Genomic DNA, 26892 nt, shown 5'->3' on the forward strand with positions numbered 1-26892 from the left:
AGCTGGGGGTTGGGGTGAGTAGCTACTTGCTCATGGAGTTGTGGTATCTATAACCAAGGGAGCAGCATGGGCAGCAGTGTCTCACGGAAGTGTTGTATTAGGGCCAATTAGCCAATGCAAAACTGGGTTACTAGCCCATGGTGGATAAGAGGTCCAAGTACAAGGAAGAAAAACATAGTTCAAAGAAGTTTTAAGCTGCATGATTTGAAGATGATGAGCAGCACCTAGCACAATTCATGAGCCAAGTATCAAGTACTAAGAGCATTTAAACTAATTCCTGTGGCTGTGGATGCAAGATGAGCTAGAAGGGAACACATAAGTACATGACAAGATGAAGGACATTTTCTGATCTTTATAGACTGAGAATTTGACTTTGAGACAAGAAGAAGGACTTTGTGAGCTGCATCTGATCGTATGCTCAAGATGAGGCTCATTGATCTGCCATTAGTATGCATCAGTGTTGAAAATCAGCTTGGCAGCCAACAGAGTGAGTAAGCCAGGGCTGGAGAAACAATAGACTAAGCAAAAGACTTGCAAGGAAAAACTGAGGATTGAGATATCCATAGGGCTTTGAAAAGTTTAACATATTCTCAGGAACTTAGAAGTCCACGTTCATGCCCAGGGCTGTTCATGCTGTGCCCATACTCAGGAAACACCTCAGAAGGCCCTAAGGTCACTCCTCTGGCCAACTTTAAGGCTCTGAGAGAGCAGGAAGTAAAAGGTAAAGCAGAGTTGTAAATTGCATGGTGCAATGGTGAAGGCATACCGCAACATACATATAGAGCCCCTTGGCAAAGAGACTTAATTGGTTCCAAGAATTTAAGAAGATCTCTGTCTGGGGCACCTGGGTGGCTCAGTCGGTTAAGCATCTGCCTTTGGCTCAGGTCATGATCTCAGGGTCCTAGGATTGAGCCCTGCATCGGGCTCCCTGGAGTCTGCTTCTCCCTTTGCCCCAACCCCTCTTGTGGTCTCTCTCTCTCTCTCAAATAAATAAATCTTTAAAGAAAAAAAAAAGGAAGATCACTGTCTAATCATTAGCTAACAAGTACATTAAGCTGAGTAGAGACTTCAGTGACCATACACAACAAAGAACACACACTTTACAGAATTAGCTCAGAAAAATCACCAAATAGCCACTGCAACAAGTAGTAGCACAAATAAATCCTAGGGAGGAGATCTGACTTCCAGAATTATCACACTATATTATTAAAACGTTCAGTTTTCAACAACAACCACAAAATTATAAGACAAGCAAAGAAACAGGAAACTGGCCCATTACACACACACATACACACACACACACACACACACACACACAAAGCAATCAATAGAAACTATCCATGAGGGAGCCCAGACACTGGATTTACTAGACAGACTATTAGCTATTTTAAATATATTCAAAAAACTAAAGGAGGCCATGTTAGAGAACCAAAGGAAAGTGTCTCGTCAAATAAAGAATATCAATATAGACAGAAAATATTTTAAAATAGAAATAGAAATTGTAGAGTTGGAAAGTACAATAACTTATAAGAAAAAAAGAATGGGGGGTGGTTAATAACTGAAATGAAAAATTCACTGAAGAGGCTTAATAGCAGATTTGAGCTGGCAAAGGAATCAGCAAACTGGAAGATAAGTTCATTGAGATGACTTAATCTGAGGAACAGAAAGAAAAAAGAATGAAGAAAAATCAATGAAGCCTTGACTTGTGGGAAAGCATCAAGCGTACCAAAATATGCACAATGGAAGCTGATAAGGAGAGGAAAGAGAGAAAGTGAGAAAAGAATATTTAAAGGAATAATAGCTAAAAACTTCCCAAATTTGATGAAAACAGTTACTCTACAAATCCAAGAAGCTCAAGAAACTTCAAGTAGAATAAACTAAAAGAGATTGATATCTAGACACATCATAATCCAACTGTCAAAAGCCAAAAACAAAGATTCCTAAAGCAACAAGAGAGATGCAACTCACCAAGCAAAAAAGAGCCTCAATAAGATTAACAGCTCATTTTCCATCGGAAACCATGGAAGTTGGAAGAAAGTAGGATGACATTTTCAAATTGCTGAAAGAAACAGACTCAAGTAAGAATTCTATATCCAGCAAAACTCTTCTTCAAAAATAAAGGAGCCTTCGGCTCAGGTCATGATCCTAGGGTCCTGAGATTGAGCCACTGGGGCTCCGTGCTGAACAGGGAGCTTCTCCTTCTCCCTCTGCTGTTCTCTCCCACTCTCTCTCTCAAATAAATAAATAAAATCTTTAAAAAAAAACTTAGATTAAAAAAATAATAAAGGAGAAATTAAGACATTGTCAGATAAATAAAAACTAAGAGAATTTTTCACTAGAAAACCTGCCTTAAATACTAAAGGGAGACTTAATGATTGAAAGGCACTAGAGAGTAATTTGAAAGCACATGAAGAAATAAAGATAACTACGCCCATAAATATAAAATACAGCATAAGTGTATTTTTTCATAATTCTTTTTTCTTCTGATTTAAAGAAAAGAAAAATGCATAGAGCAATCATTTAAAATCTGTGTTGAGGGACACCTGTGTTGAGACGCCCCTTTTATAGCTCAGTCGGTTAAGCAGCTGCCTTCAGCTCAGATCATGATCCCAGGGTCCTGGGATCCAGTCCTGCATCAGGCTCCTTGCTCAGTGGGGAGCCTGCTTCTCCCTCTGCCTGCCGCTCCCCCTGCTTGTGCTCATTCTCTGTCTCTCTCTGACAAATAAATCTTTAAAAAGAAAATCAGTCTTGATATGCACATGCTGTATAACTTATATGACAGTTGCACAAAAGGAGGAAGAGAACTGAACTGTAAAAGAGGAAAGTTACCATATATTATTCAAATGAAGTTGGTATTAATATGAATTAGGTTGTTGTAAACAAAGATGTTGATTGTAATTTCCAGGGAAATAAAATAACCCAAAATGGAAGTGTGTGTATATGTGTATACACACATACATACTATATAGTAAAAGAAATGACAAGGGAATTTAAATAGCACACTAGAAGAGATCTATTTAACACAAAGGAAGGCAGTAATGTAGGAAGAAAGAAAAAAAAAACATGACGCATATTGAAACAAATATCAAAATGGCAGACATAAATTCTGCCTTACCAGTAATTACATTACATGCATATGGATTAAATGCTCCAATTAAAAGACAGAGATTCCAAAATAAATAAAATACATGATCCAATTATATGCTGTCTATAAGAGATCCCCTTTAGATTCAAAGAAACAGAGGTTGAAAGTAAAAGCATGGGAAAAGACATAGCGTGCAAATAATAATCAAACCTTTGGTGGCTGTGCCAATATTAGACAAAATAGATTTTAAGACAAAAATTGTTATTATAGACACAGAAGGATATTTTATGATAATATAGGTCACTATATCAAGAAGATTTAGCAATTATTAAACATATATGCACCTAACTATAGATCTCCAAAATACATGAAGCACAAACTGATGGAACTGAAGAGAGAAATAAATAATTCAACAAAAACAGAGACTTCAATACCTCACTTTCAGTAATGGATAGAACAATGAGGCAGAAGATCAACAAAAAAGTTGAAAACTTGAACACTATAAACCAACTAGACCTGATAGACATGTTGAAAACACCATCCAATAACAGAAGAGTACATATTATTCTCAAGTGCACATAAAACATTCTCAAGGATAGATAAAGCAAATCTTAATAAATTTTAAAAGATTGAAATCACACAAATATACATTCTGAAAGCACAATGGAATGAAATTAGAAATAAATAACAGAATGAAATTTGGGAAATACACAAATACATGGAAATTAAAAAGCACACTCCTAAATAACCAATGGGTCAAAGAAGTCACAGAGAAATCAGAAAATACTTTGAGATAAATGAAAACAAAAACAGAGTATATCAAAACTTACAGTACATAACTAACACCATGTTTAGAGGGAAATATATTAGCTGTAAATGGCTATATATATATATTTTTTTTTTTTTTTTAAGATTTTATTTATTTGACAGACAGCATGCACAAGCAGGGGGAGCGGCAGGCAGAGGGAGAGGGAAAAGCAGGCTCCTGGCTGAGCAGAGAGCCTGACATGGGGCTGGATCCCAAGACCCTGGGATCATGACCCGAGCCAAAGGCAGACACTTAACAGACTGAGCCACCCAGGCGCCTATATATATATTTATGTATATATATAATTTTAAAAAATATTTTATCTATTTATTTGAGAGGGAGACTGAGAGAGAGAGCATGAGCAGGGAGAGGAGCAGACGGAGAGGGAAAAGCAGACTCCCCGCCAAGCAGGAAGCCTGAAGAGGGGCTTGATCCTGGGTCTCTGGGATCATGACCTGAGCTGAAGGCAGACACAGCTGACTGAGCCACCCAGTGCCCCTATATATACATATATATTTTTTTAAGTTCATTTATTATTATTTTTTTTAATAATCACTATCCCCAGTGTGGGGCTCGATTTTACAACCCTAAGATTAAGAGTTACATGCTCTTCCAACTGAGCCAGTGAAATGCCCCAATGGCTATATTTTATATTTATTTATTTATTTCAAATTTTTTTAGAGAGCGCACACGCACCTGTGAGAGAGTGGGGGGAGGGGCAGAGGGAAAGGGAGAGAGAGAATCTTAAGAAGGCTCCACACTGAGCCTGTCGCAGGGCTTGATCTCATGACCCTGAGGTCATGACCTGAGCCGAAATCCTGAGTCTGACACTTAACCGACTGAGCCACCCAACACCCATATTTTGTTTTAAAAGATCTCAAATCAATAACCTAAACTTCCATCTTAAGAAAGTAGAAAAAGAAGAGCCAACTAAACCCTAAGCAAGCAGAAAATAAACAATAAAAATGAGAACAGAAATAAATGAACTAGAGAATAGAACAATAGAGAAAATCAACAAAACTAAAAGTTGGTTCCTTGAAAAGATTAACAAAATTGACAAATCTCTTTGTAGAATGACCAAGGAAAAAAAAAGAAAGATTAAAACTAGTAGAATCAGAAATTAAAGAAGGGACATACTACTGTCCATACAGAAATACAAATTATAAGGGAATACCATGAACAACTGTATGCCAACAAATTAAATAACCTAGATGAAATGGGCAAATTCCTAGAAAAACATCAGGTTGGTCTAACATAAAAATCAATCAAATGCATAAATATTAATAGAACAATGTAACAAAACCACATAATCATTGCAAGAGATGCAGAAAAAAACCTTTGACAAAATTCAACATCCCCCTTCATGCCAAAAACACTAAAAAAACTAGGAACAGAAAAAGGAACTTCCTCAGCCTGATAAAACCATTTACAAAACCCACAACTTACATTATACTTAATGGTGAAAGACTGAATATTTTCCCTTTAAGATCAGGAACAAGCCAATGTTCATTCTTGCCACTTCTATTCAACTTTGTACTAGATGTTCTAGCCAGGGTTATTATGAAAGAAAAAGAAATAAAATGCATCTATGGATAGAAGTAAAACCATGTCCATTCTCAGATGACATGATCTTATAAGAAGAAAATCGTGAGGAATTCACACAAATAGAAAAATATTAGAATAAATGAGTTCAGCAAAGTTTCAGGATGCAAGAACAATATACAAAAGGAACAGTAATCAATAAAGTGTGGTAATGGCATAAAAATAGACATAAGATCAATGGGATAAAATTTAGAGGCCAAAAACCAATCCTCACATTTGTGGCCAGTTGATTTTTGACAAGGGAGCCAAGACAATTGAATAAGGGAAAGAACACTCTTGTCAACACATGGCGCTGGAACAACTGAATATCCACATGCAAAAGAATGAAGATGGACACCCTTACACTGTATGCAAATATCAATTCCAATTCAATCATAGATGCACATGTAAGAGATAAAACAACAGCACTTTATTTTTTTTAAGATTTTCTTTATTTATTAGAGAGAGAGAGGGCATGAGCAGCGGGGAGCGGGAGAGGGAGAAGGAGGGGCAGACTCCCTGCTGAGCAGGGATCCTAAGGCAAGGCTTGATCCCATGACCCTGAGATCATGACCTGAGCCGAAGGCAGACGCCTAAATTGTGGTTATTTATTAAAAAAAAAAAATCTGTCAGATAAAGACTAACAACACATGATTTCACTCATATGTGGAATTTATGAAACAAAACAGATGAACATAAGGGAAGGGAAGGAAAAATAAGATGAAAACAGAGAGGAAGGCAAACCGTAAGAGACTCTTAACTACAGGGAACAAACTTAAGGTTGCTGGAGGGGAAGTGGGTGGGGGGAAGGGATAATTGGGTGATGGGCATTAGGGAGGGCACTTGATGTAATGAGCACTGGGTGTTATATGCAACTGATGAATCACTAAATTCTACCCCTGAAATTAAAATACCGTATATGTTAACTAAATTGAATTTAAATAAAAAAATAAAAACTCCTAAAAAAATCTCCTAGAGGACAAATTTAAGTCAACAATTCATAGATGGAGAAACTATGGAGAAAAGATTTTGTAGTGAGGAATGAATTTAAATAAATGTCTAAGTCTAAAGAGATGTGAGAATTATGGTTATAAACAGAAAGTATCATTTAATCCACACGATATAATGGAGTTTTACAAGTGACTTTTCCTTCTGAATAGGATGTAGTAGGAGGACAATGTTCCTGCTTCAACAACCTAAAAAAATGCATAATAAGTTAAAAATATCATAGTTTAAAATATATCAGAGAGCTGTGAAGTAAGGACTTGTTACTTAATTTTAGGTAAACAAAAATTCCAGGGAGGGGAAAGCCCTTCTAAGGTGAATTGATAATCACTAGCTGGTTTGTTTTTTGTTTTTCCTGGAAACATTTGTTGATTTAAGGTACAGGCTGAGGATCAGTCTTAACCTAGGCAGAGGGAATCTATGGGGGCAAAGAAAACCCAGAGGAACTTTCAGCAGGCTACCAGGAGTGACTGGAAAGCAGAAGAGCGCCAGTGCATGACTGGTTTTCCACGTGGGGCATTTTCTGAGATTGAGACCTGCTTGGAACTCTGTGGAACTGAGCCAAAACTTTAAAGATTTTTATTTTAATTAATTAATTAATTTACTTTTTAGAGAGAGAGAGCACTGGCGCATAAGTGTGGAGAGGGGTAGAGGGGAGAGGGAGAGAATCCCAAGCAGACCCCATGCTGAGCATGGAGCCTGACAGAGGGCGGGATCCCACGACCCTGAGATCATGACCTGAGCTGTAACCAAGAGTTGGATGCTCACCGACTGAGCCACCCAGCTGTCCCTGAGTCAAAACTTTTAAAAAATCATGGTGCTTAGGAAACCATACCCTGTTAGAGGGACATGGTCTCCTCAATTACATGGCTAATCTCTCCCTCAAGACATTTCTCATCTTTTTAAAAACTTTTAATTTTTTTTTTTTTTTTAGAATAAGCGCACAAGTAGGCGGAGCGGCAGGCAGAGGGAGAGGGAGAAGCAGGCTCCCCACTGAGAAGAGAGCCCGATGTGGGGCTCGATCCCAGGACCCTGAGATCATGACTTGAGCTGAAGGTAGACATTTAACCAACTGAGCCACCCAGGCGCCCCAAGAGAATCTTAAGCAGTCTCCACGCCCAGCAGGGAGCTCGATCCCACGACCCCGAGATCATGACCTGAGCTGCAATCAAGGCACCCAGGTGCTCCGACATTTCTCATATTTTGAAGCAGAATTGGTTGGAAGCTGAAGAGCTAAGCTCAAAGCCTTAGAGGAATGAACTGGAAACACTGTAGTCTTTCAGGGCTGAGGAGACAGATTTTCTATCAAAAGCTTGGGCTGCCCCTGAGGCAAGAACTAGAGGTAGGATGAGTCTAAGAGGGCAACCTTGCCAAGACTCATCTCAATCCCTGATTAGAGTGTGATGACCAGCCCCTCTATCAACCTAACGGAGGGAAGGGGGGAATCCTCGCTGGTACATGATAACGTGGTGGCTCTATAATTCTTTTAAACACACTGTCTGGCACATAAGAAAACACTACCAAACATGTGAAGTGGCAGGAAAATGTGACAGATAAGCAAGAGAGAATAATGAACCACTGAACCAGACCAACAGATGACCAAAATGTTGAGGTTAGCAAACAAGGACTGAGGGGAAAACAAACAAACAAAACCCCCCCAAAACTATGATAAAACAGAAGAAATGATTAACAAAGTGAACAAATGGAGACTTTCAACAAATAACTGGAATTTAAAATTTATTAAAAAATCAAAAACCTGAAAATACAGTATTAAAAATTAAGAACTCAGTGTATAGATTTGACAGATGACTGAGGATCACAGAAGAATTAGGAAACTCAAAGATGGGACAATAGAAAACATTCAAACTGAAGCATCAATTAAAAAAAAATGGTACAAAGTATTAAAACACATGATGAGTAAGATCAAAGAATCTTAACATATGTAGCTGGAATCCCAGAGGAAAGGAGATAGAGAATGAAGGAAAAACTATAGTTGAAGAGACAATGGCTGAGGGTTTCCTACCTGGGGCGCAACGCTCCGAAGCACCCCACCCTTGATACTCAGTTGTACTCATCTCCCTTCTATTCCAAATCGAATGCCCAAAATTGAATTCATCTTCCACTATAAATCTATTTTCTGTCAAGACATTGTATTCTAATTATCTATTTATGACTCCCCACAAGTAGACTGAGGGCTTACAAGAGAAAGAGTACTTCATGTCTACGCTCAAAAAACGTGTGTTGAGTGAATAGTGCTTCAACATATCAGGCTGAAGCCACTTTCCTCTCTCATGAGAAAGAAATTAACAGTTCTACCGCACAGACCTACTAAGTAAGCACTTGTCACTGTTTGGTGCTGGGACTACAACGAGAATAAGACCCGGCTCTGCCCTCCAGGAAAACCGGAAAGAAAAGCCTGGGCCAGGCCTCAAAGCGCATCCAGTCCAGGAGGGTGCCCTTTCGCTTTTGGCAAAAGGGAAAAGGGATCAGCGGAGTGAGCGGCCATATAGCAGCTGTGGTCGGCCTCAGCCCTTTTGGGGTTAAAAAGTTGAGAGGCGGCTGAATAGAAGTCTCAAGTCCGCCCTGTCGAGACTCTGCAATTTCTAGATCTCCGTTTCCACCCATCTCCCAAGCTAGCACGGACACGCGGGTGAGAGACCAGTCGAGCGAGCCGGGCGCGCCGGACGGAGAAGCCGGGAGGTGGGGAAGCCGCCCGCCGGAAGCGGAGGGAAGGCGGAGCCACGCCCCAGCGCCGGGCTGCACTCGCTTTTCCGCTCCCCGCACGCTGCCCGGGCGGGGCTAAGGCGGAAGGGCACGGGAGGAGGTGACGCTATAAGTGAGCGCCGGCGTCGCGGCGGCGGCTCCAAAGGAAGCTTGGTGGCTGTGGCGGCTGCGTGCAGGCCGGGCACCTCCTCACTGACGGGGCTTCCCTAGAACTGGTGAAGGCGGGGCCGCAGGCTGAGCTGCCGCAGTATCTCGACCGGCGGTGCGGCAGGTGCCGGCAGCGAGGGACGTAGGTAAGCAGGAGCCCCGGTGTCAAATCGGAATGAGTGACGGACCGGGCTGGCTGGCCATTCCCGCGCCAGTGCGCGCCAGCTCAGCACCCCGGCCTGGAGGCCTCAAGCGCTGCCCTCCCCCCACGCTCGAACCGGAGGCAGCAAATTTCTCCCTGGGCGCTGCTGTGCTTTTCTGGGGGCGGGCAGGGAGCTCGTCCCGAGGCACCGCTGTGCTCCCCTTTTTCTCCCTAGTCTGAACTGTACGACGCAGAAGCAAAGCTAGCGCCCCCGGCCGCTCCTCCTGAGGCCGGGGAAAGGTTTGAAAGGAAGAGCTGCTGTTAGAGGTCCTGCCGCTACTGGCGTTTTGGAAGCCAAGGGTTTATATTTGTTCGGACCGTTCGGCTTCCTTCCTGCCTTTGGTTCCTTCGCCACGCACTCCTGGGACCTTGTTGTAGTGAATGGGTATGGCACAGTTAAACACTAGGGTGGTGGGAAGCTTCTTTTCTATCATGCTTTCTGTTTTTCTGTCTCTACTAGGCAATATCAACCCCTGTTGCACTGGGCCACTCTGTTGGGGGAGGAGGGACGCGGAGAGGATGTGGGAAATGAGGGTTTTGTGTAAGAGTCGGAAGAGCTGAGTTAAAAATCTTAGCCTGCCATTTGGTAGTGCTTTTAATCTCGTGCTAGATACTTCGACATTTTTAACCACACGTATAGGGGCGCTTTCTTACGCCTATATAAATTGGGAGAATGAAGTGAAGTGAAGTGAAAAAAGCAGAACATCAGTCATTAAATGTTTTGGATTTAAGAATATCTTGGACAGTTAATGGTAGGTTCCTAATTATGTATTTTACGCGGAATAACTAAGCTTGGTATGGAGGAGGGTGTGTGGATAGAACCTAACTGCAGGCTCTGCTTTGGGTTGGGCAGCATTAGGAAGAGGTCAGACTCTCCTAGCCGCCCAGATGGCTCATGTTTATTGATAAAACATTATTGGTATATGAGGAATAAGCGAAATCAGTTTTGCTTCTTCCTCAAGATAGTTTTGCCCAGTGGACCCTTTCTAGGAAGAAAAGCTGGAGGGGCTTTATTTACACCTTGGCCCGCTCTAGAAGGAATTCTTTGCACATATTTCTGAGGACTCCTGCACTGTGCTTCTAACAGAGTTCAATTAACACTTCATGTTAATTGAAAATGTGCAAAGAATAAATACAAGAACTTGACCCTTTGAGTGGCTGGATATTATTATTTGAGGAGCTGCCTTTCTCTGTATTGGAGAAAGTAAAACAACACCACTCTGAAGTTTAATAGACCCTAAGTTAGAGGAGTGTTTGGGGAGGAGGGAGTGGATATGCAGTCAAGTGATTTGAGTGAGTAGCACCTGTTCTTAAAATTGCTTGGTCAGACAAATTAAGGATGCTTTCCTTTCCTCAGTGGAACATGATGATGATGGCTGCCATGCATAATGTAGCCAAGTGCAATCTCCAGTTCCTTTGATACAGAATTGTCAATTGGGAATTTTAACTCATGGACACAATAGGGACCTTGAGGGTCATCTAATCCAGTGGTTCCAAAACGTGGGTAGGCATTGGAATCATTTGGGGCATTAATACAAAACTCTAGGTGCCTGGGCACTATCTCAGGAGATCTCATGTGTGACCTGGGTATTTGTGGTTTTTAAATAGCTTCTCAGGTGATACTCATGTTTTGAAAATCCAGATGTAGAGCAGGTTTCACATATTAGTTTATGAACAAGCTCCGAGATGAAGTGTAATGCCCTTAACAAATAACTTTACTTGAATCAGTAGTACTCTTTCAGGTTTTGTACCACGTTAAGCCCAGAAGATAAGTCCTGTAAATCAGTAGCTCTGTATAATTTTGTTTTTGTAGTTTCCTATGCATTAAAACTTCCTAAAGCTCTTTGATGAAAGTATTAGATTTTACAATAAAGTTTCTTACTGAATATTGCTTAGGTTTGTTTTTTGGCCTAAGTATATAAAGATTATATCACTTTGTACATCAGTATTTTAGTAGGCTTTTATGCCAAGCTTTCATAAACCATAGAAAAATTCCAATTTAAGACAATTTTGCTTTTGTTTTGGCTTATAAACCCAGTGCACTATATACAGATTGCTTTTTTTTTTTTTTTTTTTAAACCCCTTCCTCCATCCTGGTATGCACGACCACTTTGTATCATTAGTCAGCTTCCAGTGGAATACAGTTTGAGAACTGGGCTCTAAAGGTCTCTAATTGCCTATAAACACCTAATTTAACTAGAGGCTTTCAGTATTTAAGCTTGTCCTTGAATTTTTAGTCCCGTTCTCTTCTTGGTTTAGTTGTAATGTGCCACTGATTTAAAGAATATGGTAGATTCCTGGAAAGGATCAACTGATTAGGTGGTAATAGTGCTTCATATGTACTTTTCTTACAGTGGAAAAACCTCATATATATATGTAATATTTTCAGAATTACCAAGGTAATAGGCCATCAGGCAGAGTTGAACATTCTCTTTAGGGAGATACACTTATTCTCAAATTATTCTTCAATAACCTCCTCAGTGCTTTAGTATTTCTATTCTGTGTTATTAGTAGACAATGGACCCTACTTTACAAATCCTCCAGAGGACGATGCTGAATTATTTTCTAAAAGTGACCCTGTTTATAGTGTGTTACCTTCCTACAACTAGATGACAAAGGGCATTCTAAACTTGCTGATTAAAGAAACCATGTTAGGGGCGCCTGGGTGGCTCAGTCGTTAGGCGTCTGCCTTCACCTCGGGTCATGGTCCCAGGGTCCTGGGATGGAGCCCCGCATCGGGCTCCCTGCTCAGCGGAAGCCTGCTTCTCCCTCCCCCACTCCCCCTGCTAGTGTTCCCTCTCTCACTGTGTCTCTCTCTGTCAAATGAATAAATAAAATCTTAAAAAAAAAAAAAAAAACATGTTAAAGGGTGCCCAGCTGGCTTAGTCGGTAGAGCATGTGACTCTTGATCTTGGGGTCATGAGTTTGAGCCCCACATTGGGTGCAGAGATTACTTAAATAAATAATTAAAGCAAACAAACAAACCATGTTAACAAATACATAGTCCATGAATTTGAGTCTAGAGAAACATATGATATGTGTCTGAGATGAAAAGCCAGGTCACTGAGTCTCTAAATTTATTTTTGTGTCTCAAATACCCTAATTCTGAGGTTTTAAAAATTGCTGTGTTTCAGATTCTGACAGAGCAAACTTTTCAAGTAGAGGTACTTAAAAAGGGTAAATATGGATCCAGGGTCCCAATTTTAATCTAAACTGATATTACAGATTTAACATAGAGGCAGGGTGAGGGTAATAACTTGAACACCTAGTGAAAGTCATTTGCTGGTCCTTGAGGCAGTCTTCTATGTCTGTGAGGACTTGAGACCAAAACTGGATACTTAATCTACTTTATATCCAGTGGCTGAATGTGATGAAAATATTACCAGTAGGGGCTATAAATGTATAAGTCTCCAGTTCTCAGTCTTGGTCTTTTGTATGGTTCATTCATGTTCCCTGATGCCAATGGGCATTATTTTTTTTGTTTTTATTGTTTTTAATCTTGTTTCCTCTAGCCCAAGCCCAAGGTGGCATTGGCCTCAGGTGACTGGCAGAGGGTGAAGCCAACCTTGGGTGTGACTGGGACGGAGTTATCCTGAGTTTATTTGTAAGAGGGGCAAAAACTAGAGCTTAAGCTAAACACGCACATGAAAAGTGTTAAGATCCCCGCTGGGGGCTGCCTGGGTGGCTCAGTCAGTCGAGCGCACCTGACTCTTGGTTTTGGCTCAGGTCCTGATCTCAGGGTCCTCTGATCCACCCTCAGCGTGGAGTCTGCTTGAAATTCTCTCTTGCTCTCCTTCTGCTCTTTCTGCTCGTGCTGTTTCTCTAGAATAAATAAATCTTTAGTGAAAAAAAAATATCTTGTTTCCTACTACAAGCCATTCATTCTCTCATACTTCTGGGATGGGTAACCCCACCCCTATTTATTTGCTATACAACAGCTATGACTGTCTTATTACTTTTGCTAAAAAGAACTTTTTCATAGTGGTGCTTGAGTTAACATGGATAGTGGCTGCACTGCAATCTTTTACCCAAATATTGGGTCCCTTAAGGATTGTTCAGGCTTAGGGCTCTCTTAGAGTCAGTGAGTACCTCATAAAAGTTGAAAGCTCATTTTTTTTTTAAGGTTTTTATTTATTTATTAGAGAGTGAGTGAGAGAGAAAGCACAAGCCAGGGGGGAGAGGCAGAGGGAGAAGCAGACTCCCTGATGAGCAGGGAGCCCGATGCGGGGCTCCATCCCAGGACCCCGGGATCATGACCTGAGCCAAAGGCAGATGCTTGACCGACTGGGCCACCCACGCACCCCTGGAAGCTCATTTTTGTTTTCCTTGTGTGTGTGTTTTATATTTGAACAAATGTTGGTATTTGGTGAATATGAACACAACAGCAGTGCCAAGAACACTGGGGCAGAAATGTAGAGAGACCCCCTGTGGAGGTTGCTTTTAATTTTAATTACATGTGCTCTGAGTGCATTCTTGGGATTTGTGGATTTTAGGGTGTACTGATGGACTCTGTTATTGGAGAACGTTCAGTAGCAATATCTTTGGCTTTCCTCTTGAGTTAGATTCCTCAAAAAAGAATCTTCAGATCTTCTGCTTGGAGCTTATAAGCTGGCTTCCGGCAGTCTGGGATAGAGGTCTTAGCCCTTAGAGTGTAAACTCCACTTAATGTTCATTTAACTCAACTCTTTTCAGTATGAGACCCTCATTCTCAACTGGACCAGCTGTTTTCCAGTCCAGGAATCCATTGTTTTACCCTCTTGAGCTGCAGTGTCCAATATGGTAGCCAGTAGCCACATGGTAGCCACATGTAGCAACTTAAATTTAATAATTAAAATTAAAGAATAAGTTCCTCCTTTGCATTAGACACATTTCAAGGGGTCAATAACTGTATGTGTCCAGAGGCTACCATATCGGACAGGGCAGATATAAACTATTTCTATCACTGCAGAAGTTTTATTGGACAGCACTGTTCTAGTATAGAAAATAATGATCCATGTTTCTGCAAGGGTGGGATAGGGGTAGTTGGCTGGTTTTTGTGGAGAGTAGGAGGGTAAATGATTTGACCAATCTTGTTTTAAGCACCATGTTCATATCTCTTTTATAGAACCTGCTGCTGCCAATACCTGACCTGTTTTGGGGCACTGTTGTATAAATTGGATTGCTTTCCTCATTGCAAGCTTGACATTAACTTTCTTCAGTCTCTCTCTCTCTTTTTTTTTTTTTTATTAACTTTCTTCAGTCTTTAAGTCAATCTGCATTCCAACCTCCAGAAGGTTTTGTTGTTGTCCTCTCTTCCATTTTGTGTATGGATACTTAAAACAAAACAACAACCCAAACCCTTTGACCTGTACATTTCATTGTATATACATTATATCTTAAAAAATGAAGTTAAAATAATGTTTTATTTTTATCTTAATGGGATTTAGGAGGGAGTAAGAGTAAAACGTGTTCAGTCTGCCATCTTTTTCCATAAGTAAAGTACGCCATCAGCATTTAAATATGTACAACTGTCTCCATTTAAAAAAACTCTGCCTGTTTCTCTCCTATTTACTTGGGCTTCTTGAGCAATTTTATATATTGTCGTCTACTCCATCTTGGTTTTGTCCTCTTCATTCTACTAAAATTTCTCTTACAAATGTCATGAAAATCAAATGGAGACTTTTTAATTTTATTATTTTTTTCATTTTCAGAAAGTTTTTATTGGGATTATGATGGCAGTATATTTGAGATTAATTTTTCTTTTTTTTTTTTTTTAATTCAGTTAGCCACTGAATGTATAATACATCATTAGTTTTTGATGTAGTGTTCAGTGATTCTTTAGTTGCGTATAACACCCAGTGCTCATCACAACACGTGCCCTCCTTAATACCCATCACTCTATTACCCCATTCCTCCACTCCCCTCCTCTCTGAAACCCTCGGTTTATTTCCCGGGGTCCATAGTCTCTCATGGTTCGTCTCCCTCTCTGATTTCTCCCCCTTTGGATTTCCCTCCCTTCCCCTATGGTCCTCTGTGCTATTGCTTATATTCCACATATGAGTGAAACCATATGATAATTTTCTTTGTCTGCTTGACTTTTTTCAGTTAGCATAATCTCCTCCAGTTCCATCCATGTTGATGCAAATAGTGGGTATTCATCCTTTCTGATGGCTGAATAATATTCCATTGTATATATGTACCACATCTTCTTTATCCATTCATCTGTTGAAGGGCATCTCGGCTCCTTCCACAGTTTGGCTGTTGTGGACATTGCTGCTATGAACATTGGGGTGCAGGTGCTCCTTCTTTTCACTACATTTGTATCTTTGGAGTAAATACCTAATAGTGCAATTGCTGGGTCATAGGGTAGTTCTATTTTTAACATCTTGAGGAACCTCCATACTGTTTTCCAGAGTGGCTGTACCAGCTTGCATTCCCATCAACACAAATGGAGACTTTTTTAATCCTTACCTTTTTTTTTTTTGAAGTGATCTCCATGCCCAACATGGGACTCGAACTCATGACCCTGATATCAAGAGTCTCATTCTCTACTGACTGAGCCAGACAGGCACCCAATCCTTATCTTGATTGACTTCTCAGTAGCCTTTGACCATTTCCCTCCTGGAAACTTTCTCTAGCTTTCCTGACACCACACTAACCTAATTTTCTGCCTCTTTCCCTGTTCATTTCTTCTCACTTTCCTTTGCTTAAGTAGTCTTCTTCCTTTACCTCACTGTTACATCCTAGAGTTCCTTAGAATACTTCCGTAGGGTGCGTTTGCTTCTATCTCTTACAGATTCTCCGTAGGTGAGCTTATCAATTTCTGTAGCTTTAGTTACTATAAGCTGATGGCTTGAAGTGGAATTCCTGTGATACCCTCTTTTTAGACTTCCTTACCTGTATATCCAATAGTGTATGTCCACTTGGATTTCCTATGGTCACCTCAAATCTAACATGTCTAAAACTAAAGGCATAGCCAGTATAACTTTGCTCCAATCTTTCTCCATTTGTTCCATATAAATTATGCAGATATACAATAGAATATACAAAATATGTTTATTTTATATAATAAACATCTTATTAATAAGATTTTCCAGTGATTATATTACCTTTAAGTGTTGGGAAGAATAAATTCCAAATCTCCTTTCATGTTGGTAGTACACAATGAGAGTATATTTGAATTTCATATTAAGAAGTTTTATTTAGGGACGCCTGGGTGGCTCAGTCGGTTAATGGTCTGCCTTTGGCTCAGCTCATGATCTCGGGGTCCTGGGATTGAATCCCGCGTCAGGCTCCCTACTTGGTGGGAGTCTGCTTCTCCCTCTCTTCCCCACTCATGCTCTCTCTCGCTATCTGTCTCTCCTCTCTAAATAAATAAATAAATAAAATCTTAAAAAAAAAGTTTATATTAAATGTCCTTTTCCATTGATAAAGAAGTAAGGTAAAATACAGTACCCTAAACCAGAGGTTGCCAGACTTTCTTTGTTCACTGCCTCCTTAATGTCTTTTTCGTAGTGCCCTCAGGCCCAGTAGTTTATTAAATAATTAGTAATGCTTTAGGTAATCAGATCTAAACAACTTAATAAGTATGTTCTAGCAACCTAAAAAAATACACATAAATTGTATTTTTAAATTTTTTAATTTATTTAAAAAAAATACAGGGGCGGCTGGGTGGCTCAATCGGTTAAGCGTCTGCCTTTGGCTCAGGTCATGATCCCAGGGTCCTGGGATCGAGCCCCGCATCGGGCTCCCTGCTCAGCGGGAAGCCTGCTTCTCCCTCTCCCACTCCCCCTGCTTGTGTTCCCTCTCTCGCTGTGTCTCTCTCTGTCAAATAAATAAAAAAAATCTTTAAAAAAAATAATAAAAAAATAAAAAAATACACATAAATTGAAAGACTATAGTTTTTTTATTTCATTCTTAAATAACCACAATGACTTAATGCACTTGTTGGGCACTACAGAACTTCTCAAACCTTGGAACCATTAGACACTGCCACCCACATTTCCTGTTCCAAATTGATTTTTGCACAGTATTTTTTTTTTAATCATCACAGCAACCAACAAAAAACCAGCTTTGTAAAGATATATCATCAAAAGGAGTATACCAGGATATAATTTGAAACTGAACTATATTAAATTGTTAGTTTGTGGAGTGCTTCACAGGTATGACAGATAAAGAATATCATTTTTTCCCTCTGATTTAGAATACCTTATGACATCCCTGTGAAGTTACTGCAGGGTTAACCCCAGGGTACCTTGGTACACAGTTTAGGAATTTGGGGCCTAAAGTGTTAATAGTTTGTGTAAATTCTTTTTTTTTTTTAAGATTTATTTATTTGCAGGGGTGGAGGGACAAAGGGAGAGAGAGAATCTCAAGTAGACTCACAGGGCTCGATCTTACGGTCCTGAGATCATGACCTAAGCCGAAACCAGGAGTCAGATGCTTAACTGACTGAGCCACCCTGTGGCTGAGCCTCTGGTGTAAATTCTTTTAGATGTTTTTTTCCCCTATAAATACTCAAAATATACACACATTTTTTTTTCTTTTTAACAAAAGTGGGCTCATACGTATTGTTTAGCAACTTTTTTTTTCATTCAACAGTGTATTATGGTAAAGAAATTGGGTTGAATGTACATATTTAATTCCACACCAGCCTGAAAACTCCATTAAAACTGTAGAGAAGTGAGGGGTCCCTGGCTGGCATAGTCAGTAGAACATGCGACTTGATCTTGGGGTGGTGAGTTCAAGCCTCATGTTGGGTATAGAACTTACTTAAAAAACTGTAGAATTGTTGTTAAGTTTTTTTGTTTTGTTTTTGTTTTTTCCCCAAATGACAAAGAATGGGAGCTGTGAGAATAACAGCATTCTGGAAGCTGGAAAGCAGAAGAGATTAGTGGTAGCTGGTTAGCAGACTTGAGAAAGCTGAATCCTAAACCAACAAGTGGAGAGAGCCAACAAGTAGTTATGTTTGTGTTTCAGAACCTTTTAAAAGTTTCTAGATCAGCGGTGTCATGTACCGTGGAAGTGAAGGTGAAAGTGAGACCAAAAAAATTTTGTGATTGAAAGTCTTTTTTTTATTTTTAAGTTTTTTTTTTAAAGATTTTATTTATTTGACAGAGACAGCGAGTGAGGGAACACAAGCAGGGGGAGTGGGAGAGGGAGAAGCAGGCTTCCTGCTGAGTGGGGAGCCCGATGCGGGGCTGGATCCCAGGACCCTGGGATCATGACCTGAGCCAAAGGCAGACGCTTAACGACTGAGCCACCAAGGCGCCCCTAATTTTTATTTTTCAAAGATTTATTTATTTCAGAGAGTGCACACAACCAGGAGGGGGAGAGGGACAGAGAATCTCAAGCCAACTTCGTGCTGAGCACAGAGCCTGTTGCAGGGCTCAGTCTCATACCTGGATGTCATGACCTGAGCTGAAACCAAGAGTCAGACGCTTAACTGACTGCACCACCCAGGGCCCCTAAAGATTTTAAGTAATCTCTGCACCCAATGTGGAGCTTGAGCTCACAACCCTGAGATCAAGAGTTGTATGCTCTTCCAACTGAGCCAGCCAGGCACCCCTAAATTACCCTTTTTTATTTTTGTATTTTTTTTTTTTTAAAGATTTTATTTATTCATTTGACACAGAACACAAGCAGGGGGAGAGGCAGAGGGAGAGGGAAATGCAGACTCCCCACTGAGCAGAGAGCCTGATGCGGGGCTTGATCCCAGGACCTGGAGATCACGACCTTAGCCGAAGGCAGCTGCTTAACCATCTGAGCCACCTAGGCGCCCCTGAATTACCCTTTTTTAAATGTTACTTTTGATTTCCTAGTTTTAGGCTTTATCTATTGACTATGGAAGATAAAGATTTAGCTCTCTTTGACATGTGCTCCTCACTTCTATATACATGTACACATCTTATCTACCTTCTACCTATTCTCATTGTATAGTGATACTGTAATTTTGGCTAGAAGCAATTTTTCTCAGTAGGGGCAGTGTTGTCATTTTGGATGAGACCATTCTTTATCCTATTACATGATATTTAACATTACACTGGGCACTAAATATCAATGCCAACCTGAATTCATTTTAACAACCAAGAATTTCCCACACATTTCCATATGTTAGGTTAAGGTATGATACGGGGTATCTGGTTGAGAACCATTGGGTTAGATCAGTCTTTACCTTCTTATGATTAGGTAAATGGTAGTTACAGCTAAGCTATGTATTACTCTGATTTACAATGATTGTTTTTCCTTTTTTTTTTCTTTTTTCTTTAAAGATTTTACTTATTAGAGAGAGAGAGAGAATGAGCAGGGAGAGTGGCAGAGGGGTAGAGAGAAGCATACTCCCCGCTGAGCAGGGAGCCCCATGGGGGGCTTGATCCCAGGACGCTGGGATCATGACCTGAGCCGAAGGCAGACGCTTAACTGACTTGAGCCACCCAGATGCCCCTGTTTTTCCTTTCTTGTACAACTTTTTCTTGTCCCTGAAGTTAGTAGTCTTTTTAGTTCTCTGTACTTATTACTAATTTACCTTCAAGCTCTCTTCCAGTTGTATTTCCTCTTTGTATTCAGACACTTTAGTAATTCTGTCCATTTCACATTTTTGGAGACCTCTCTTCCAAATCCTTTTGACCTCTTTCTTCTGGATTGGTGGCTCTCTAGGACTGAGACACAGTTGTCACTTTGTGATCTTTCTTTGCCTTTTTCTTTAGTATTTCTCTTCCCTGCATATTGTTTTGGATCTCATTTCCTGGGTCTCCGGTCTTTCTTGATTTACTCCCTCATTTTGTCAGAGTACCTCCTCCTGTGGTTCCCTGAGAAAAAGATGCATGGTAGTTCTATATTTTGATAATTTACGTCTCTGAAAACCTTACTTCTATCCTGTTTTGATTGATGATTTGGCTGAGTTGCAAGTTCTGTGTTGAAAGTAACTTTCCCTCAGACCTTTGAAAGTATTTATACTTTCTCTTCTAGTTTATAATCTTGCTAGTAAGATCATTGCCCGTCTTATTCTTGATTTTATATACAAATAAAAAAATTTACATAAATATATTTATGTAATATATAAGTACATAAATTATATAAGTTAATTCATAGTTATAAACAATGAGTAAATAAGTTTATATGTAAATATATTTTTTTATATTTTTAAAATAATTTTTTTAAAAGATTTTATTTATGTGAGAGAGAGTGAGAGCAGGGGCAGAGGGAGAAGCAGATTCCCCGCTGAGTGGGGAGCCCGCTATATATATTTTTAAATTAATTTTTTGTTGAAGTATAGTTGACACAATGTTACATTAGTTTCAGGTGTACAACACAATGATTCAACAAGTTTATATGTTATGCTGTGCTCATCAGTGTAGCTAACATCTGTCACCATACATTGCTATTATAATATCATGAACTGTTCCCTATGCCGTACCTTTTATTCCCATGAGTGACTCTTTGCCTAACTGGACACCTGTGTCTCCAACTGCCCTTCACCCTGGGATCGTGACCTGAGCCTAAGGCAGACACTTAATGACTGAGCCACCCAGGTGCCCCTAGGGGGGGATTTTTTTATATGTTTTCTACAATGGCTGTACCAATTTACACTCCCACCAACAGTACATGATGTTTCCTTTTTCTCCACATCCTTACCAACACTTGTTATTGTTTGTTTGTTTTTTCCTAGCCATTCTGAGAGGTGTAAGGTGATAATGTCATTGTGGTTTTGATTTGTATCTCCCTGATGATTAATGATGTTGGGCATTTTCAGATATTTTATTTGCAAATATCTTCTCCCATTCAGGAGGTTGCCTTTATGTTTTGTTGATGGTTTCCTTTGCTGTGCAAAGGCCTTTTATTTTGGTGTAGTTCCACTAGTTTATTTTTGCCTTTGTTTCCCTTACCTTAAGAGACATATCTAGAAAAATGTTGCTACGGCTGATGTCAAAGAAATTACTGCCTACATTTTCTTCTAGGAGTTTTATGGTTTCAGATCTCACGTTTAGGTCTTTAATCCATTTTGAGTTAATTTTTGTGTATGGTTTAAGGAAGTAGTCCAGTCTCATTCTTTTGCATGTGGCTCTCTAGTTTTCCCAGCACTATTTATTGAAGAGACTTTTTTTCCCCCATTGTATGTTCTGATCTCTTTTGTTGTAGGTTAATTGGCCATATAAGCATGCGTTTATTTCTGGGCTCTTGATTCTGGGATTGTGATACCTCTATCTTTGGTTCTTCTTCATCAGAATTGCTCTGGCTATTCAGGGTCTTTTGTAGTTCCACGCAAATTTTACTAGTATTTGTTATAGTTCTGTGAAAAATGCTATTGTTATTTTGATAGGGATTGCATTGAATCTATAGATTGCTTTGGATAGTATGGACATTTTAATAATCTTTCAATGCATGAGCATGGCATATCTTTCCATTGTGTCATCTTTAATTTCTTTCATCAGTGTTTTACAATTTTCACAGTAAGGTCTTTCACTTTCTTGGTTAAGTTTATTTTTAGGTATTCTTTTTCATGCACTTGTAATTGTTTTAATTTCTCTTTCTGCTACTGTTGTTAGTGAACAGAAATGCAATTGATTTCTGTGTGTTAATTTTGTATCCTGCAAAGTTACTGAATTCATTTATTCTAAAAGCTTTTTGGTGGAGTCTTTAGGTTTTTCTATGTATAGTATGTCATCTGCAAATAGTGACAGTTAACTTCTTCCTTACAAATATGGATGTCATTTATTTCTTGTGTAATTGTGACTAGGAATTAACAGTACTGTGTTGAATAAAAGTGGTGAGACTGGACATTCTTGTCTTGTTCCTGATCTTAGAGGAAAAGCTCTCAGTTTTTCACCATTGAGTTGATGTTAGCTGTGGGTTTTTTGTGTATGGCTGTTATTATGTTCTGGTATGTTCTCTAAACCCACTTTGTTGAGAGTTTTTATCATGAAAAGGTGTTAAATTTTGTTAAATACTTTTTCTTTATTGAGATGATCATATTTTTGTCCTTCATTTTGCTAATGAGGTATATATCATGTTGATTGATTTGCAAATATTGGAGCCATCCTTGCCTTCCCAGAATCCATTCCATTTGATCATGCTGAATGAACCTTTTATCATATTTTTTTTTTTTTTTTTTTAAGATTTTATTTATTTGAGAGAGAGAGTGCATGAGAGAGAGCACGAGCAGGGGGTAGGGGTAGAGGGAGAGGGAGAAGCAGGGAGCAGCATGTGGGACTTGATCCCAGGACCCTGAGATCATGACCTGGGCCGAAGGCAGACTCTTAACTGACTGAGCCACCCAGGCACCCCTGTATTCTTTTTTTTTTTAAATTATTTATTTGAGAGAGAAAGAGCAAGAGAGCGCATGTACAAGTTGGTTACGTAAGGGCAGAGGGAGAAAATATCCAAGCAGACTTCTGAGCACGGATCCCGTTGCGGGACTCAATATCATGACCCATGAGATCAGGACCTGATTTCAGCTCAGGATATTCACTTAATCGACTGAGCCACCCAGGCGCCCCCCTTTTATTGTATTTTTTTTTTTTTTTAGATTTTATTTATTTGTCAGAGCACAAGCAAGGGGAGCAACAGGCAGAGGGAGAAGCAGACTCTCTGCTGAGCAAGGAGCCCAATGCTGGACTCAATTCCAAGACCCTGGGATCATGACCTGAGCCGCCTGGGTGTCCTGTTTTTATCATATTCTTTTTTTTTTTTTTTTTGTAAGATTTTATTTATTTGTCAGAGAGAGAGAGCACACAAGCAGGGGGAGCGGCAGGCAGAGGGAGAAGCAGGCTCCCCACTGAGCAGGGAGCCCGATGCGGGACTCAATCCCAGGACCCTGGGATCATGACCTGAGCAAAAGGAAGACACTTGCAAGCCTGGGTGGCTCATTGGGTTCTTTTTAGCATATTCTTGAACTCAGTTTGCTAATATTTTGTTGAGGATTTTTGCAACTATGTTCATCAGGGATATTGGCCTGTAGTTTTCTTTTTCTTTTTTAAGATTTTATTTGAGAGTGAGCATGAGAGAGACAGCATGAGTGCGAGGATGAGCAGGCAGAGGAGGAGGGAGAAACAGACTCCCCGCTGAGCAGGGAGCCCGATGTGGAGCTTGATCCCAGAATCCTGGGATCATGACCTGAGCCGAAGACAGATACTTAACGAACTGAGCCACCTAGGAGCCCCATCTTTGATTTCTTTGTTTATCCATTGGGTGTTTAGTAGCATGTTGTTTAAGCTTCACATGTTTGTGTTTTTCCTTTTTTATAGTTATTTATTTATTTATTTATTTTAAAAGTAATCTCTACACCCAGCATGGGGCTTGGACTCAACCCCAAGATCAAGAGCCACATTCTCTTCTGACTGAGCCAACCAGGTACCCCTTTTCCATTTTTTTTTGTGATTGAGTTCTAGTTTCATCCTGTCCATTCTGGTTGGAAAAGACGCATGATAGGATTTTAGTCTTCTTAAATTTATTGAGACTTGTTTTGTGGCATCACATGTAATCTGTCCTGGAGAATATTCCATGTGCACTTGAAAAAATGTGTATTCTCTTGTTTTTGGGTGGAATGTTCAGTATATATCAGTTATGTCCCTGTGGTTTAATGTGTCATTCAAAGACATTGTTTCCTTATTGATTTTCTGCCTGGATGATCTACCCATTGATATAAGTAGGGGTGTTAAAGTCTCTTACTATTATTATATTACTGTCCGTTTCTTCCTTTATGTCTGTTACATTTGCTTTATGTATTTAGTGCTCCAGTATTGGACGCATAGACATTTACAATTGTTATATCCTCTTGTTGGGATTGATGTTATCATTATGTAATGCCCTTTTTTTCTCTCTTCTTTTTTCTTCTTTTCCTTCTTTGTCTCTTATTATGGTCTTTTTTTTTTTTTTAAAGATTTTATTTATTTATTTGAGAGAGAGAGAATGAGAGAGAGAGAGCACATGAGAGGGGGGAGGGTCGGGAGGGTCAGAGGGAGAAGCAGACTCCCTGCTGAGCAGGGAGCCCGATGCGGGACTCGATCCAGGGACTCCAGGATCATGACCTGAGCCGAAGGCAGTCGCGTAACCAACTGAGCCACCCAGGCGCCCTGGTCTTTGTTTTAATATCTGTTTTGTCTGATATAAGTGTTGTTGCCACCCTGGCTTTTTTTTCCTCTCCCATTTCCATTTGCATTGAATATCTTTTTCCATCCCTTCACTTTCAGTTTGTATATGTCTTTTTTAATTTTAACTTTAAGATTTTTATTTATTTGAGAGAGAGCATGAGCAGGGGGAGGGGCAGAGGGAGAGGGGGAGAGAGAGAATCTCAAGCAGACTCTGTTCCTATCACAGAGCCGGATGTGGGGCTTGATATCATAACCCTAAAATCATGACCTGAGCTGAAACCAAGAGTTGTTCCCTAACCAACTGAGCCACCTAGGTGCCCCTGTATATGTCTTTTTTTTGCGGGGGGGAAAGATATTTATTTGAGAGAGTGAGTGGGGGAGGAGTGGATGGAGGGAGGAGGAAAGAATCTCAAGCGGATTCCTTGCTGAGCGCAGAGCCCTACGTGGGCTCATGACCTGAGCTGAAACCAAGAGTTGGACACCTAACCGACCGAGGCACCCGGGCACCCCTGTATGTGTGTTTAGGTCTGAAGTGAGTCCCTTGTAGGCAGCATATAGATGGGTCTTGTTTTTTTGATTCTGCCATTTTGTGTCTTGTTTGGAGCATTTAGACCATTTACATTTAAAATAATTATTGGTAAGTATGTATTGCCATTTTTTAAATTGTTCTCTGATTATTTTTGTAGTTCTGTTTCTTCTCTTGCTCGCTTTGTGGTTGGTGACTTCTGTAGTGTTTTATTTGACTTTCTTTTTATTTTTTTTTGTGTATCTGTTATAGATTTTGGGTATGTGATTACCATGAGATTCATATATAAGTATAGCCTAAGTATATAGCAGTGAACATATATTAAGTTGGTCGTTTAAGTTCAGACACATTCTAAAAGAACTTGTTTTATTCTCCCTCCACATTTTATGTACATGTTTTCATATTTTACATATTTTACATCTTTTAATTCATTATTTTCTTACATCTAATTATTGCCTTTTCCACTTAATGAAGTCCCTTTAACATTTCTTGTAAGGCCAGTTTAGTGGTAATGAACTCCTTTAACGTTTGTTTCGGAAATTTTCTCTCTCAATTCTGAATGATCATCTTGTCAGGTAGAATATTCTTGGATATAGGTTTTTTCCTTTCCACATGCTGGCCTGCAAAATTTCTTTTTCTTTCTTTTTTTTTTTTTAAGATTTTATTTATTTATTTGACAGAGAGTGCACAAGCAGGGGGAGCAGCAGGTAGAGGGAGAGGGAGAAGCAGGCTCCCTGCTTAGCAGGGAGCCTGATGTGGGGCTTGATCCCAGGACCCTGGGATCATGACCTCAGCCAAAGGCAGGTGCTTAACCGACTTGAGCCACCCAGGCACTCCTGGCCTACAAAGTTTCTGTTGAAAAATCAGCCGATAACCTCATGGGGTTTCCTTTGTATGTAACTTTTTGCTTTTCTCTTGCCTCTTTTAAAATTCTCTCTTTATCTTTAAATTCTGACATTTTAGTTATTATGTGTTATGTTTTGGACCTCTTTGGGTTCCTCTTGTTTGGAACTCTCTATCTTTACTGAACCTGGATGTCTGTTTCCTTCCCCTAGTTAGGAAAGTTTTAACGTATTATTTCTTCAAATAAGTTTTCTGCCCCCTTCTCTCTCTCTCTTTTCCTTCCGGGACCCCTATGATGTGAGTGTTTGTTTGCTTGATATTGTCCAAGAGATTGCTTAATGTACCTCATTAAAATTTTTTTTTTCTTTTTACTTTTCAGCTTGGGTGCTTTCTATTACCTTGTCTTCCAGATGCTGATCGTTTCTTCTCATCCATTGATTTACTGTTGATTCCCTCTAATGTATTTTTCATTTTAGTTTTACTGTATTCAACTTTGATCGGTTCTTGTTTACATTTTCTGTATCCTTGTTGGAAGTTTTCACTGAGTTCTTTCACTCTTCTCTCCAGTCCATTGAACATCTTTAAGAGAATTACTTTCAACTCTTATCAGACATTTGCTTATCTCTGTTTCATTTAGTTCTTTTTTTGAGCTTTTGTCTTGTTCTTTTGCTTGGAGCATATTCCCCCATCTCATTTTGCTTGACTTCCTGTGTTTGCTTCTACGAATTGGGCAGAACAGCTACTTGTAAACTTGAAGGAATAGTCTTGAATATGGTGTTCCGTGTGTAGACTGTATGTGCCTGGTGACTTGCTGACTGTCTGGAGCTGTGGTTGGTGTGGCCCAGGGCTTGTGGTGCATTCTGCACTGGGGCTGCCCTGGTGGCATGGCCAGAGCTGAAGTGG

At 39.9% G+C, this 26892-nt stretch overlaps 1 protein-coding gene across 4 annotated transcripts in view; it reads left to right on the forward strand.

Annotated features, from left to right (window-relative positions):
- Window positions 1–9301: 9301 nt before the first annotated feature.
- Window positions 9302–26892, forward strand: part of SENP5 (SUMO specific peptidase 5) — a 52230-nt gene continuing 34639 nt past the window's right edge. For all 4 annotated transcript variants that reach the window (XM_032406821.1, XM_032406822.1, XM_032406824.1 and 1 more), the window contains exon 1: window positions 9302–9496. The gene's annotated coding sequence lies outside the window, so the exon portion shown is untranslated. The remainder of the gene's footprint in view (window positions 9497–26892) is intronic.

The sequence above is a fragment of the Phoca vitulina genome, unplaced genomic scaffold (assembly GCF_004348235.1).
Source record: "Phoca vitulina isolate PV1807 unplaced genomic scaffold, GSC_HSeal_1.0 scaffold8, whole genome shotgun sequence".
NCBI classification, from domain to species: domain Eukaryota; kingdom Metazoa; phylum Chordata; class Mammalia; order Carnivora; family Phocidae; genus Phoca; species Phoca vitulina.